This window comes from Mustela nigripes, chromosome 7, assembly GCF_022355385.1.
Source record: "Mustela nigripes isolate SB6536 chromosome 7, MUSNIG.SB6536, whole genome shotgun sequence".
NCBI classification, from domain to species: domain Eukaryota; kingdom Metazoa; phylum Chordata; class Mammalia; order Carnivora; family Mustelidae; genus Mustela; species Mustela nigripes.
In genome coordinates, this window is record NC_081563.1 from 120,930,619 (window position 1) to 120,945,678 (window position 15,060).

The window sequence follows — 15,060 nt, forward strand, 5'->3', positions numbered from 1 at the left end:
GGTTAATTGTAGTTATGAGCTATTGAATTCCAGGCTCTAGCACCCATACATTTTCTTTAATGTATGCAGTAAACCACAGAGGCAGTCAGTTAGGGACTAAAAGAAAGACTGCCCTGGAGGGCAGATGCTCACAACCCCACCCCCACTCCCGGTCTTTTCCAGGGAGGTGGGGGGCCCATTGCTGCAATGACCTCACAGGCTGGCCCTGCACAGGAGGCTGGGTCCCATAATGCATGGCTTCCTGGGCCACTCCCCAAAGTGCTTCTCATCTGCCATGTGCCTGGGAGGGACCCACTGGCTGAATCCTTTTTCTATTTCCTACAAGTGAGAAATAAATCTGTAAGAAGGAGTGAAGAACTTTAAATAACCTGGGAACTTGAAAAAGAAAGTGATGTTGTGGAGAATCAGGTCTTTGTAGAATCAGGCATTCGGTTAGAATGCAAGCTACACTTCTTGAGTATTTCTATTGTATTGTCTGCGGAGGAGGCTGTTGAGGGGGTGGTGGAACCTGGAATGGATGAATTTGGATATTCCTGATGGGAGCTCTCCTGACTGTATCTGAGTCCCTTACAAGTGAAACTTCTGGAGACACCTCTGGTCTCACAGCTCAGTAGTTATCACTGGGGTTAGAGATGCGATAGGCAGAATTCTAAGATGGTTCTCAAGATTCCTGGTCCTCCAGGACCAGGACCTCCAGTGTGTAGGCCCTATTATTATTATATATTATATATTATTATCCCCCATGAATGTGGTGGGCCTGACCTAAGCACGTGATCCCTTTCGCAAAAGGGTCCCATGAAAATATGCATGGCACTGCATCCTGAGGGTGCTGAATCAAGGTGAGGAAAACATTAAGTTGTATATGGGAGATTTTATTGAGATAAGAGCACCCTCCAATGATGAAGAATTTAGTATCTGGCCCAAGACCCCCACAGAGGGTCCTAACACACTTCTGAGATGGATCCTAGAAAGTTGGAGAAAAGCATGACCCATATTAAGTGAGTCAGAAACACTAGAACTTCCATGGCTGGTGTTGGAAGGAAAGATCAAAGGCATTCCAGAGAAAATATCCTAAATAAGTTTGGGAAAGACATCAGCCATCATGTTCCCTGAGAGGCTTCCAAAGGGCTCTCTGTGTACCAGAGCCACGAGATGTGTGCTGGTGAAGGGAATCACCAGTATTGCTGAGAAGCTTGGTGGTGTTGTCTTCTGTAGATCATGGATGATGGAAGGAGAAGATTTGATGGTACCAGAGCCCCGGTTAGCAATGGGTATGATAAAATTCCATGTGAACTTAGACATACCAAAACATTTTATCTGAAGAAGCAAGGCAGGCACAATTATCATAAAGGGCGGCAAAGTTTGGGCAGAGCCAGAAGACCCTGGTCTTCAGAGAGCCGTGGGATGCTTTAATAGAACACTGTGACCCTAGGGCAGCCAACAAGTGTGATGTTCAGTCTATACAGTCAAAAGATATCAAGAATATACAATGAAGAGGCTGAGGGCAAACACCCCAACTAAAAGTTCTGATCAAGTGCTGGTTTCTGGAAATGAACCAGTTTTAGCTACGAAACCAATGATTGAGGGAAGAAGTCCAAGAGGAAGATCCCTGCAATCTCACAGCAGGTATCAGTGGTGGAGATGCCCCTAGTCCCACACCAAAGGGATCCTTGGAGTGTATTTGGGTCACGAGATGCGGGAATGAGGGCAAACATAGACATTTCAAAGATACCTGGATACAGGTGTTATTTGCCTTTGAGACCAGAGACTTAAAGCATCGTTAAGCCCTTCTGCCTATTGGGGGTGGGTCATATAGGACCCAGGAGTCCCGGCTCAAGTTTAGCTCACAGAGGGTTCATAGTGACTGCAATCCTACCCAGGACTCACTCTTGAGATCCCTGGATGGATCCCTGGAATGTAGATACTTGGTAGCTGGCAGAATCTCATGTTGTTTCCTTGAGAGCTGGTGAAGGACAAGTGGGAGTCTCTTAAACTCATCCTCCTTCCCCAAGGCCAAGACAGTAAACAAGGAAACATAGTGCCTCTTGGCAGAAAGGGATCACACTAATGCCATGCTCTTCTTTGGTGGCCCTCTGGGCTCAGAACCAGATAAAGACCTCTCTTGGGCTGCACCAGATGAAGAAGGAGTATGAACCTTTGGGCTGTGTCCGCTGTGGTCTCCTAGGGCTCCCTGGGTGCCGAATGGTTCCATTTTCAGTCTTTCAAGGACCAGTGTCCAGCGTGGAATTGGGACTGCCCTTGAGAATCTCTCTCTCCTGCCTGAGAGAATGTTGGCCCTAGATGGGATGTGGGAATCCAGGTCTCTGGTCTCTCCAGGTGAGAAGCTGCATCAGGAGCAGAGACGGAACTTGGTCTGGCTGGACTCCTTGTGCAAAGGACTTGCTGCCGGGCAGGCGGGGAAGGCTTCTCCCCTCTCTCACTCCTTCCCTGGACAGTCACGTGCTCTTCCTCTTTTCACAAGTCAGTTACACAAAGCCACATAGGCAGTGACCTTCTACTACTCACAAGTCACTCACCCAATATTGGAAGATTTTTGTTCGTTTGAATCATTTTTGATCTCTCTGAAACCAAAATTTTTTTTCTGTGATCTCCGCTTCCTTCCCCGGAACACCCCCCGTAGCCCCTGTTCTTCTGCATTCCTTTCTAGTATCGGATACAATCAGGGACCTCAGTTTAGAGCTTACTATATTCTTTTAAATTGTTTTAATTAAAAAATTTTTAATTGAAGTAAAGTTGAATTTTAATAGTATATTCATTTCAGGCATACAGCGTGGTGATTTGACAATTCTGTCGATTCTTGGCATGGTCCTGGGTGCCTTACGCTCATTTCCATCCACCTCCCACAGACCCATGAGTCAGGGAATTTGCAGGTCCAGTACCTAGAGCCGGTGAGCACTTTGCATGGGATCACGTGGCTGTCAGGGGTGAGTCCAGTGCTCAGACCCACAAACACTTTGTGGCAGGCCTTGTCCACAACCCGCCCCTCCACCTGCTTATCCCATCTTCTTCTCCAGACTGAGGAGTCCAAGGATAGAGATTCCATGTCCCAGAGGTCCCACTCCCTCCTCCCCCCCCCCACCCCCAGCTTGGCTACTAACAGGGAGTCTCATACATTCCATGGAGGTTTGTTGAGTGGAGCCTGCATGAACGGATTATGTTGTCAAGACACAATACATAAAGGACAACGGGCTTCAACGGAGCTTCGTAACTGAAATGAGCTATGGGCACAGAAATTGAAGCCAACAGGACAAAGCAAATCTATACAGACCAGGGCTCAAGGCACAGAAGGAAGCAAGGTGAAAACACCCAGCAGCGGGAGCATGGAGAAAAGGGGCCCTGGAAAAGAAAACAAGTAGACTCAGATGCTTGGGTGGCTCAGTGGGTTAAGCGCCTGCCTTCAGCTCAGGTCATGATCTCAGGGTCCTGGGATCGAGTCCCACATTGGGTTCCCTGCTTCTCCCTTTCTGCCTGTGGCTCCCCCTGCTTGTCCTTGTGTACTCTCTTTTTCTCCCTCTGGCAAATAAAATAAAATCTTAAAAAATTAAATAAAATGAGTGGATAAGACATGGTGGGGCAGCTTTTTGGGGGCAGTGGCAAGCGTGTTAAAGTCCGCTGTGGGGAGAACCAGCCAGGGAGAGGCCGGAGCGGCTCTAGGTCAAAGAGATGCCTATGGCTAAGGCCGAGAGAGAGGACAGACAGGAGGCACACACAGGGAGGTGTTTGGGGTGACTGGAGTCCCACGCACTACGAGGGAGAAAGGAGAACCAGGCTCCAGGACACAGAAGCTTTGGATCTTATCCCAAGTGGCATTTCCAACACAGAAAGGACCCAAGCAGGTACCTATCTTTGTTAGATTGTCTGACTCCCACGAGGGGAAGAGATCAGAGTGCAGTCTGATTGGCACATATCATTTTGATCTCAAGAAACAGTCGTGTTCCAATCCCACCTTATGTCGTGTTGGGGTTTATGTGCAGAGAAGACAAGTGTGCATGTGCAATGATTTTCACAGTGACAGCTTTTATGATCCTGGGGCCAAAGTGGACCCCACCCAAGGGCCTATCCTCAGTAGAATGAACTGGGGCTGTGGTGAAAGTTGTCACCCCTTATCTCTGGCTAGCCATGTTCTGGCTTCAGTTTTCTGCGGTCAAGCCCGGTCTGGAAGCGGGTGATGCTTCTCCTGATGTCCGGCTATAGGGTCAGTCGTAGCCTGATGCTGTGTCATGATGCTTACGTCATTCCCCTCACTTCCTCTCATCATACAGGCATTTTACTAACTCATCAGTCACCTTATCACTGGAAGGGCGAGTACAGCAGAATAAGGTATTCTGAGAGAAAAAGAGAGAGAGACACTACATTCCCATAACTTATTATGGTCCTTTGTTATAATTGTTTTATTTTATTACTAGTTATTGTTCTTCATCTCTTGCTGTGCCTAATTTGTAAATTAAACTTCATCACATCAAGCATGTACATGTGGGAATAATCACAGTCTATGTGTGGTTTGATACTATCCATGGTTTCAGGCGTCTGCTGGGGGCTTAGCCCCGCGAATAAGTGGGGACAACGGTGTTCAGATGATGAAACATCGTCTGGCGATAAGGAAGAGGGAACTCTCGCCTGCACACCTGCGCAGGTGAGTCCACAGGCATACTGTTGACAAGAACAGTCTCTTGAGGGAGAGCGTGTGACTCCTTTTCCGTGTAACTCAGAAAGAAGCCAGATGAATCCGTGGAGATTAGTTAGACTACCTTCTACCTTGTGGGTGGGGCTTATGGGTTGGAAAGGGCAGAGGAAGGCCTCTGAGATGCTGGCTATGATCCCTCCCTGATCCGTGTGGTGGTTGCATGGTGTAAACATTTGTAAAAGCTCATCCCCATGTTGACTAAAGGTGCAAGGGCTTCATTCCTGTCTGTGCCCTATGTGTTACGTGTACTTTTGGAGTGTATATTGCACTTTGGAAACACTAAACTCTTTACACTCTCCTCTAGATTCACTCCCAGGCATGATGGCATTGTAGAAAACTGTATCAGTAACCCAAAACCACATAGAATTTCTAGGGGCTCGCTTCTTAATCTATGCACGGCAATGCTCAGTTTAAAAGCAAATTTAGCATTTAGTGAAACTGAATGAGAATGCTAAATACATCTGCCAGCTTTTGCTATTTCCTCAGAAAAGCTCACTAATCCATGCGTGTGTGCACATGCGTGTGCCTGCGTATGGATATGTGTACATGTGCGTGAATGAATTGCACACACGTGTGAATGAGTGCAATGCATGTGTGCATGCTTTTGCACATGTGATGATACGTGCGCAACACACACGTGTGCATATGTGCACACACGTGTGAATGTGTGTGTGCGTGCACGTGTGTGCAAACTATAGTCACGTGTAAGTGACATGTCTTGGGTTCTTCTGGAAGATCTCAGAAGGCAGGCCACAGATAATGGCCACATGCCTGCGTTTCCAGGTGCTGCGGAGGCCGCCGTTGGTCCTGTGGAAATTCCTGCCCTATATTCTGACCTCACCCTGCCTTGCTCTTCCTGCCCAACTCCTGGAGGACTTCCCTCCGCTCCGACTGAAGGAGCACCCAGCTCCCCAGAGGAGGGGCAGCATCTCACTGCGATGCGAGTCTAATTGTTTCTAGATTGAGTATTTTCCTGGGACAGCAGTCCTAGCCGGTGTTCCCTGAATTAACATGCTCACTGAAGGATTGAAGACGGTGATTAGGCCCGACAGCATCAGTCTCGGTGGGACAGTCTCAGTGCCACAGAGCTGCACGGGACGGCGAGGAGATTTATTTGTGTGGAATGGAGACATATGGCCAGAATCATCCGCTCCCTTTCCTCTGTAATTAAAACATCTGGGAGCACCAAAGGGCTGGGAAATGAGAAGTGAGCAGTGAACGTCTTGTCCTGCCCAGCCCTGAACAATCCCACTCCTGGGGCTGTGACGTCAGAAGGCACAGACCACTGACCTGTGCTGGGCTGGGAACTGCCCACACGCCCAAAGGCCAGTTTGCTTGTGGACACAACTTTGGGGTCTTGTCTTTAATTTTTTTCTGAAAGGGCACATAAGGAGTTTCTTTTTGAAGATGGTTTTCTAGAGTGTTTTATTAAAAAAAAAAAAAAGGCTAACTAACAAGGAAAATATAGGGCTCATTTTGGGGGTTGGTAGAAGCTATGGCTGTTCTGTCATGTGATGAGTTTTATCTGGGGAGGCAGAAAGTGTTTCCCTCTCGATAGGGAAGGAGACCTGTGTTTTCCTCGGTTCCTCAGAGCCAGGATGTCCTTCATCTAATGTCCACACATCCAATGGGCCCCATCAGCCCGGTTTCAGTTCCCCTCAGCAAACACGGCAAGCTTGGAAGATCTGGTGGGTGAGCATTTCCTCTGCTTTACTTGGGAGGAACCGAAGGGGGACAATTTATGGAGAGGAGCATTCTTTGGGAGGCTGGACGAACCAGGACCAGACATTAGTTCTTTCTCTGGTGATTCACTTCTTCCTTAGCCTGCCCCCTTCCCAACACGGACCAGGCCCCACCCCCCCCATGACTCCACCCACCTGTCCATTCAAGCAGGGAGACTCTCCTGAGAACGTCCCACACCAGGTTCTGGGAAAACAGGAGTAAGAGCCCTCTGGCAGCTTCCTGGTTTCAAATGAGACACTTGTAGACATTAAACAATTCAACAAGGAACTTGAGGAGTTAGCCTCGGGGGAGCGCAGTGGTGACCGCCAGTGTCTGTGCCCTCCGTCCTCCTTCCCAACGCAAACAATACCCATGACCTGGCTAATGGTAATCACACCAGGAGCCCAGTGCCATCAGCAGGAAAGGAAAGAGGCCTGCATTTATTGAGCACTTACTAGACGCCTCGCACGTCGCCTGATTTCAGAGTCACCGGGGGGCTCTTTGAGGAGGTATCCTTACGTCCATTGCTCGGGGCAGGCAGGCGAGACGCTGAGATGAAAAGTGTCCCAGTTGCCATTTGGACTGTCATTCTTAAGTCAAATGTGTGTGTTTTTCGGTTTTGTAGAGTTGCCTGCCTCAAGCCTCTCTCTCACCCTGTTGTGGAGTAAGCCCCTTTCTGTGAACCCGGGAACAGCCGCCGGCCCTCCTGCAGGGCTTCCTGCCCAGGACATGCATGGTCCAGCTTGCCTTCCCAAGCACGGCCTCAGGTCCTCTCCTGAAAGTCCAGCTCCCCGCGCTTGTCTGGCTCCGTCGGCCTCTCTCCCCGTGGGGCAGGGTTCTTCCCCCGCTGTCCAGATCCTACTGGACTTGAGTGGATGGAAGGCATGGGTGCACCGTCGAAATCTCTTACACTCTGTACTTGGCTTATCACTGTTGAGCACAGCGCCTGGTGGTCACTTGCTGCATCTGCACAGCCGGGCTGCCTCAAGGGTTTGCCTCCTGGGCTTGTGATGAGGCTCAGGCACCGTTGTAGGGAGCACCTGCCCCCTCATGCCTGGCCTGTTGGCAGTGTCTGCCTCATGTGCACTGTGACCCCAGGGAATGTGTTCGACAGCCGCGTGGGGAAGGGCAACTGTGGCTGTAGATTCTGACGGCTTGCCTATGCGGGCTCGCAGCTAGAAAGCACCAGAGCCTCTGAACCCACATGCCTGGCCCCAGAGGCCGGCTTTTCCTGGAATCACTACCCTTGGTTCTCTGTGAGAGTCTGTCCTGGATGGCACACGAGTCTAGACTCATGGGGGTCCTGCAAAAGTGAGAGTCAGCTGTTCTGTGAGCTCACCCCACCATCGCCTGTCACCATCAGTCTGTTTATTGATTTCACACACATTGTGGGGCTGTCCTGTTCCAGGCAGTGGCGCAAACCGACAAGGAGAGAACAACAGCATTCAGGACACAGTCCCTGTCTTTACGGGGATCACAGCCCCAGGCCAGCTTGATCTGTGAATTGCTTTTGGGAAGCCCAGCTCTGGTTTGGTGGCATTCCCTTTATCGGGTCCCACAAAACTCCACCAGTGTCCTCCCAAATGCACCCTCATCCACATCGCTAAGATTCTGAGAGAGCCTACCTGCTCCCAGGTGCCAGAATCCAGGCGATGGTCTGAGGGAGGTCTGCTCACAAGAAGCCAACCGCCACACAATCAACCCTGAGCCGAAATTTGTCCCCAAGATTCAATTAAGACCAATCCAGTTCCTGATGAGAGAATCTGACATCCATCCAGGCATAAATATTTATGTCTGATTGGCTTTCTCCTTAACAGCCAAACAATCTGCCCTGACAACATTCGAAATATGAATACATTCCTGCTGAAGACTCCATTATCAGTACTAATAATAACTTAACAGTTCCAGCAGGTGTCCCAAGGAGATGTATGCAAATGGGGGACTCGTCTGTCAGAAGCACTTGGAAGTGGACCGGCGGGTCTGTCACACGCCTGCGTTTGCAGCCGGTGAGACCTCATTTCACAGACGACCGTGCCATGTGCTCATTTGCCGGTAGGATGCTTTGTGCTTGGGTCCCGCCCTTCACTCGGAGATCGCAAATCAGCTTGGCAGATTCCACCAGTGCCTCTGTGAAGCCAAAACATCTGGATGAGGAGTGAAAAATCCAGTCTTCCAGTGAGTCAGCCAGCTAGACTTTTCTCACCATCTATTTATTTAGTGCCTACTGTCTGAGAGGGATGTTTGCTGTGTCCGCTGTCAAACATGCAGATAAAAGGCAGATTCCTTTTCATAATTCATCTAGAAATTTGGGTCCCGGGAAAACATAATGCTTCTCATCACGTCTGCAACATCTGTTATTAGTTGGAAGGTTTCAGTTTCCCTGCGGGTACTTTTTCTTGGAAAAGGGCTAAGCCTGGGTCAGAAGGTTGGTGATGTCTGGTTTCTGGTCCTTGTGTTTCTAACCTCTATGATTTCTAAAGGTATAGAAGTTAGCCTCAGTTGAGGCTAACTCATCATTTTCCTAAATTTCACTCCCTGGAAACTATAAGGATGAAGGCTAAATTGAGATTTGTGGATAAATGATACTGTGAGCGGGAATAGCTTACCACAGTATCCTTAGTCCTATTACTTACCAACAGGATGTAATGACAAATTGTATGTCAGTAGAGCACCAGAGGGAACGGTGCCATTTATATGTCACAATGATCAGAGTTCCTGCCAGCTATGGTTCAGAGGAGAATGGATGGAACAATGAACCTTCCCAAGTGTTGCTTCCTAAGATTTTGCCTAAGAAGGACCTGGGGAAAAAAAAATGGTAGTACGGCATGGTCCATTCACACAGATGATTGGAAGGGTGGACCATGGGTATTTTGGGAGGCACATCTGGGCCCCCCAAAATTACTCTGGGTGGTCATGCCAGACATTATAAACTTACTCTTGGCAAGGAAGCTGACCAATAAACATTGTCATTGCCTGTGTCACACCCAGTGGAGTGTCTGTGCCCGTTAATGACAGTGGGTATTGTGCAATGAGCTTATGGCCATTTCCACATAAAGTTAGGGGAACTTTCCAGCCTAATGCCAAAATGATGAAATGTGTCTAACTTGGGCCCCATTTCCTCTTGTCCTAGGCTTTGGGATTTTCAAATTGGCAGAATTAAAGAAAAGTAAATCTAAAGTATTGTCTATGGGAACGAGGGAGATGGGGATCTACACCATCTGTCAAAGTTTGTCTCAGCTCCAACTCTGCTTCTCAGGGTGAACAAATAGAGAAAATTCTGCAAACATGTAAAAGATAGAGGTTGTCCAAAGAAGAGGATCTCTGAATAATGAGAGCAAACATCTCCATGTTCAATAGTTAAAAGAAGAGAGACATTCACAAAAGTTAGAATTAGCATCTTCAACAACATTCAGGAGGATATTACACCTAAAAAGTGTGAGGAAGCAGGAAATAAATTAAGACTAGGAAAGAATGGATGCAGGTAAAACACAAGATTGCTGAATTTAAAACTACAGTGGAGGCACTAACCAGTTTATTACACACTCAGAGCATTGTCCCAAAGGTATTTCTGCAATGGTGACAAGGTTCTACATCAAGGAACAGAAAACTTTTTATGTAAAGGACTAGATAAGTAAATATTTTAGGCTTTGAGGGCCACACACAGTCCTTTGTGTATTCCTTTTTTTTTTTTTTTAAAGAAATCTTTACCAAAAAAATCTTAGCTCGTGGAATGTGCAAAAGCAGTCCATGATACCCCCTCACATCCACTAGGATGGCTATAATTAAAAAAAAAAAAACAGCAAAGGGAAAATAACGAGGGTAGGCAGGGATGGAAAGACACTGAAACCCGTATATTATTATTATTATTATTATTATTATTTTTAAAGATTTTTATTTATTTATTTGACAGAGAGAGATCACAAGTAGGCAGAGAGGCAGGCAGAGAGAGAGAGAGAGGAGGAAGCAGGCTCCCCGCTGAGCAGAGAGCCCGATGCGGGACTCGATCCCAGGACCCCGAGATCATGACCTGAGCCGAAGGCAGCGGCTTAACCCACTGAGCCACCCAGGCGCCCATGAAACCCGTATATTATTGATGTGAATGTAAAATGGTGACCATTTTTCAAGATCTGAGACATAGAATTATGATATGACCTAGCAATTCCGCTCCTTGGTGTGTAGCTGCCATAATTGAAAACAGGTGTTCAAAAAAATCTTGTACATCAATATTCACAGAAGCACCACTGACAACAGCTGAAAGGCGAAAACAGCCCAAGTGTCCATCAACAAATGAGTGGATAAACAATAAGTGATATAGACATATAATGGAATATGGTCCTTCTGTAAGAAGGATGGATGTGCTGATCCATGCCACAGCATGGGTGAACCTCGAAACCACTATGTTGAGTGTAAAAGGTCAGACACCTAAGGCTGGCTTCCATTTATGTGAGTAGTTGAATCGCAGAGACAGGAAGCAAGTTGGTGATTTTAGGGGCTGGCAGGAGTGGAGAATGGAGGGTGACTTTTCCATGGATATGATATCTCCTTTAGTTCTAGAGTGAGCTAGTGGAGTGAGATGTGCTGAGTGACATTGAATTATACACCTTAAAATGGTTAAAAATGGCAAATGGTTAAAATGGCAAATTTTAGGGGCCTTTGGCAGTGTCTGTGGGTTAAGCATCTGCCCTTGTCATGATCCCAGGGTCCTGAGATTGAGTCCCATGTTGGTCGCCCTGCTCAGCAAAGAGTCTGCTTCTCCCTCTTCCTCTGTCCCTTTCCCCTACTGTGCTGTCTCTTTTTCTCTCAAATAAAAAAAATCTTTAAAAAAAAAGGCAAATTTTGGGGCACCTGGGTGGCTCAGGGGGTAAAACCTCTGCCTTCAGCTCAGGTCATGATCTCAGGGTTCTGGGATCCAGTCCCACATTGGGCTCTCTGCTCGGCAGGGAGCCTGCTTCCTCCTCTCTCTCTCTCTTTGCTTGCCTCTCTGCCTACTTGTGATCTCTCTCTGTCAAATAAATAAAATCTTTAGAAAAAAAAGGGGAAATTTTATATTATGTGTATTTTTCCACAATTAAAAATAAATGATTGAAGGGAGAACCTAATTTGTAAAACAGCTATGGGCTGTATTTGACCCAGGAAGTATAGTTTGTCCTCTTTTCTCTACCTGTGCTACCCATTGGTAACCACCAGCCCCATGTGATGGCTGAGCCTTGTGACAGTGCAACTAAACTTATCTGATTTCGATTAAGTTAATTTAAGTTTAAATTTAAGTAGCCACATGGGGCCAGTGACTTCTATACTGGACAGCATGCCTTCAGAAAGCTGGATGACTGAAAGAGAAGAAAATCTTAAGACATTCTTTTAGAATTCAGAGGAAAGACAAAAAAAAAAAAAAAAAAAAAAAAAAAAAAGATGATGAGATAGAAGAAGACTGATCCAGGGGAAATCCTAGGAGGATGGAAGGGAAAGACAGAGGAGAGATAAAAATTGAAGAAGAAAAGAAAGAACTTTCTAGGTCTGAAGAAATGTCTTTGTTCATTGCATCAACTCACTGCGCTGCTATTATCAAAAAAATAGTAAAAGCAGCAATGTTAAAACACAGCCCAATGAAAGTATTTTGAAGTTGAAAGTTAAAAGAAATTTTGGTAGAAACATCCATGCATGGGAATAAATAGATTACTTAGAGAGCAAGTGCCAAAATGATCGCAGATCTTTTGGAGGACTCTAAATGCTTTAGGCAATGGATATAACATTCTGAGGAAGAAAATATTAAGATTTAAAATTCTTTACTTAGTTGATGGGTGTGACTGTTCAGAAGTGAAAGGAAGCCATTTTCAGGAAGACAGACCCCTGGAAAGTCAATACTCTCTTAAAGGCAAAATTCTCATGTAAGTAACCTGGTAGATAAGGGTCAACAAAGCAAAGCAAAGCATACCAAACCAAACCAAACCAAACCAAACCAAACCAAACCAAAACAAAACAAATGGGAAATCATGGTAATAAAGAATTGGAAGAAAACAAGTAAAACTGTAAAATACAGAGTTTAGGGGCGCCTGGGTGGCTCAGTGGGTTAAAGCCTCTGCCTTTGACTCAGGTCATGATCCGAGGGTCCTGGGATCGAGCCCTGCATTGGGCTCTCTGCTTGGCAGGGAGCCTGCTTCCTCCTCTCTCTCTGCCTGCATCTCTGCCTACTTGTGATCTCTGTCAAATAAATAAATAAAATCTTTAAAAAAAATACAGAGTTTAGTAGAAATGATTTTAGTTACTATGATTATACCATAATGTAAATGAAAAATAAGGAAACAAATGATGTAGAATTGTTTTGTTAATTTAAAAATCTAAGATTCCATCATTCAGACTTAGATAGGAGTGAGAAGAAAGTAAACTTGTCCAGACTGTCTCAAACGTGTACATGTTTGATGTGGACTTATTTAGGTCACCAAAACTCTTTCTTCAATGCAACGTTTTATAATATGCTCCTAGGAGTGGCTTCCTCCAAACACAAGCCTTTCACTACAATCATATGGTGGTGTCAGAGGCAACCTTATCAGGAGATACCAGTAGAGGTGGCAGCTTTCTCCTTGAATTTGGGGATATTTATTCTAGAAGGTCTCTATCTGTCCTTTCCTCATACATTTCTGGCCAGTAGTGACAGTTGCCATACCTTCATAAACTGAAGCATTCTGATTTTATGAGGTTCCTTAGCAATTATATGGTTTTGATCACTTCTCATGCCCAACACTAATAGGTCAGTTTAATTCTTAAATTATATATATATTTTTATACATCTTTGGGGAGAAATTAAGATAATAAATGAGCTTCCTTTATTAATGGGAGGTCCCATTCAGTGGATAAAGGAAGCCTAAGGGTCATGTAAATAGAGAAGGGACCTCAAACTTTGTCTAATCCAATGACTGAAGGAGGAGAAATTTTAACCATAGCAGATTTATCATGGTGTAAACTGGACATAGGGTATCTCATTTTTCAGCTTTTCCAGGAAAAACAGAAAGAAAACATTCAAAGAAAATGAGAGTAGATGTATCAATTATTTTAAACCAAAAACAAATGGTTTAAATCCTTCTATTAAAAAATAAATTAAATTGAGTTAAAGAGTAATCTAACTTTAGGCAACTTAAGGTTCATTGGCAAACATTAAAACTGAAAGTATTAGACAAGATATTCTAGCACATTCAAATAAAACCAGAGGTGGGTAATTAATATCACCCAAAGTATAATTTAAAGCACTATATAGTAAATAGGTATGGTTTGTGTTGATAAAATAAATTATCCTAAATGATGTGGTAATAGTCTTCATTCATTTTATTTCATATATATTATTTATGGAAGATAAAGCATTCATTCTTTCATAGATCATGAAGATAAAAATCTGTATATGAAATTTTATATTTAAAATTTATTTGGCTGCATATATGAATATTTAACATTGGCTTCCATAAAGAAGGAAAAAAAATTCTTTCCAAAATCCTTAGAAATTTAGTAAAATTTGTCATAGTCTTGGCCATAAAGAGATCCTTAATAAATTCTAATGAGTAGAAATTTAACAGCTCACCTTGTCTAACCATAGTACAATAAATTCGAGGAATTGAAAGAATAGGTTTAAATAAAAACCACTTGGGTGGGTGCCTGGATAGCTCAGTTGGTTAAGTACCTGATTCTTGGTTTCAGCTCAGGTCATATATCAGGGTTGTGAGATTAAGCCCCTCGTTAGCCTCCATGCTTGGAGCAGAGTCTGCTTAAGATTTTCTCTCTCCCTCTTCTTTTATCCCCCTTCCCACTCTCTCCTAAAAAAACCAAAACAAACAAACAAAACACTTGGCAGTCGTGGGTAAAGAAAATCTCTTTCTTCAATCATATGAATATAAAAAACTAACATTAACTATTTAGAAAATAATGGGCCTAGTGCTTATCAAATCCCATGGGATAGGGTCAACACTATTGCAGGCAACAAAATCATAGCATTAGTATTCAATAATAAGGAATTCAAAAATAAAGAATTAAAGCAAAATATTCAACTTGAGAAGTTATTTGAAGATTAGCAAAATCAACATACAAATAGCACAAGAAAAGAAATGAAAAAAAAATTCTGAAAAAGCAAATCCATAAACAAAAACTTTTTTAGATGTAGAAAAGCCTGATCAAGAAGAATCAAACACAAATATGTGAAATCGTGACTGAGATTTATATTATAGGGCAGATACACATTGATTTTTAAAAGAGATAATCCCATGCACAGCTTCTGAATAAATTTTAAAATCTTAATTAAAACAATTAGGTGGGAATGCAAGCTGGTGTAACCACTCTGGAAAACAGCATGGAGGTTCCTCTAAAAGTTGAAAAGAGAGCTTCCCTATGACCCAGCAATCCCACTACTGGGTATTTACACTAAAGATACAAATGTAGTGATCCGAAGGGGCACATGCACCCGAATGTTTATAGCAGCAATGTCCACAATAGCCAAACTATGGAAAGAACCTAGATGCCCATCAGCAGATGAATGGATAAAGAAGATGTGATACACACACACACACACACACACACACACACACACACACAATGGAATACTATGTAGCCATCAAAAGAAATGGAATCTTGCCATTTGCAATGAGGTGGATGGA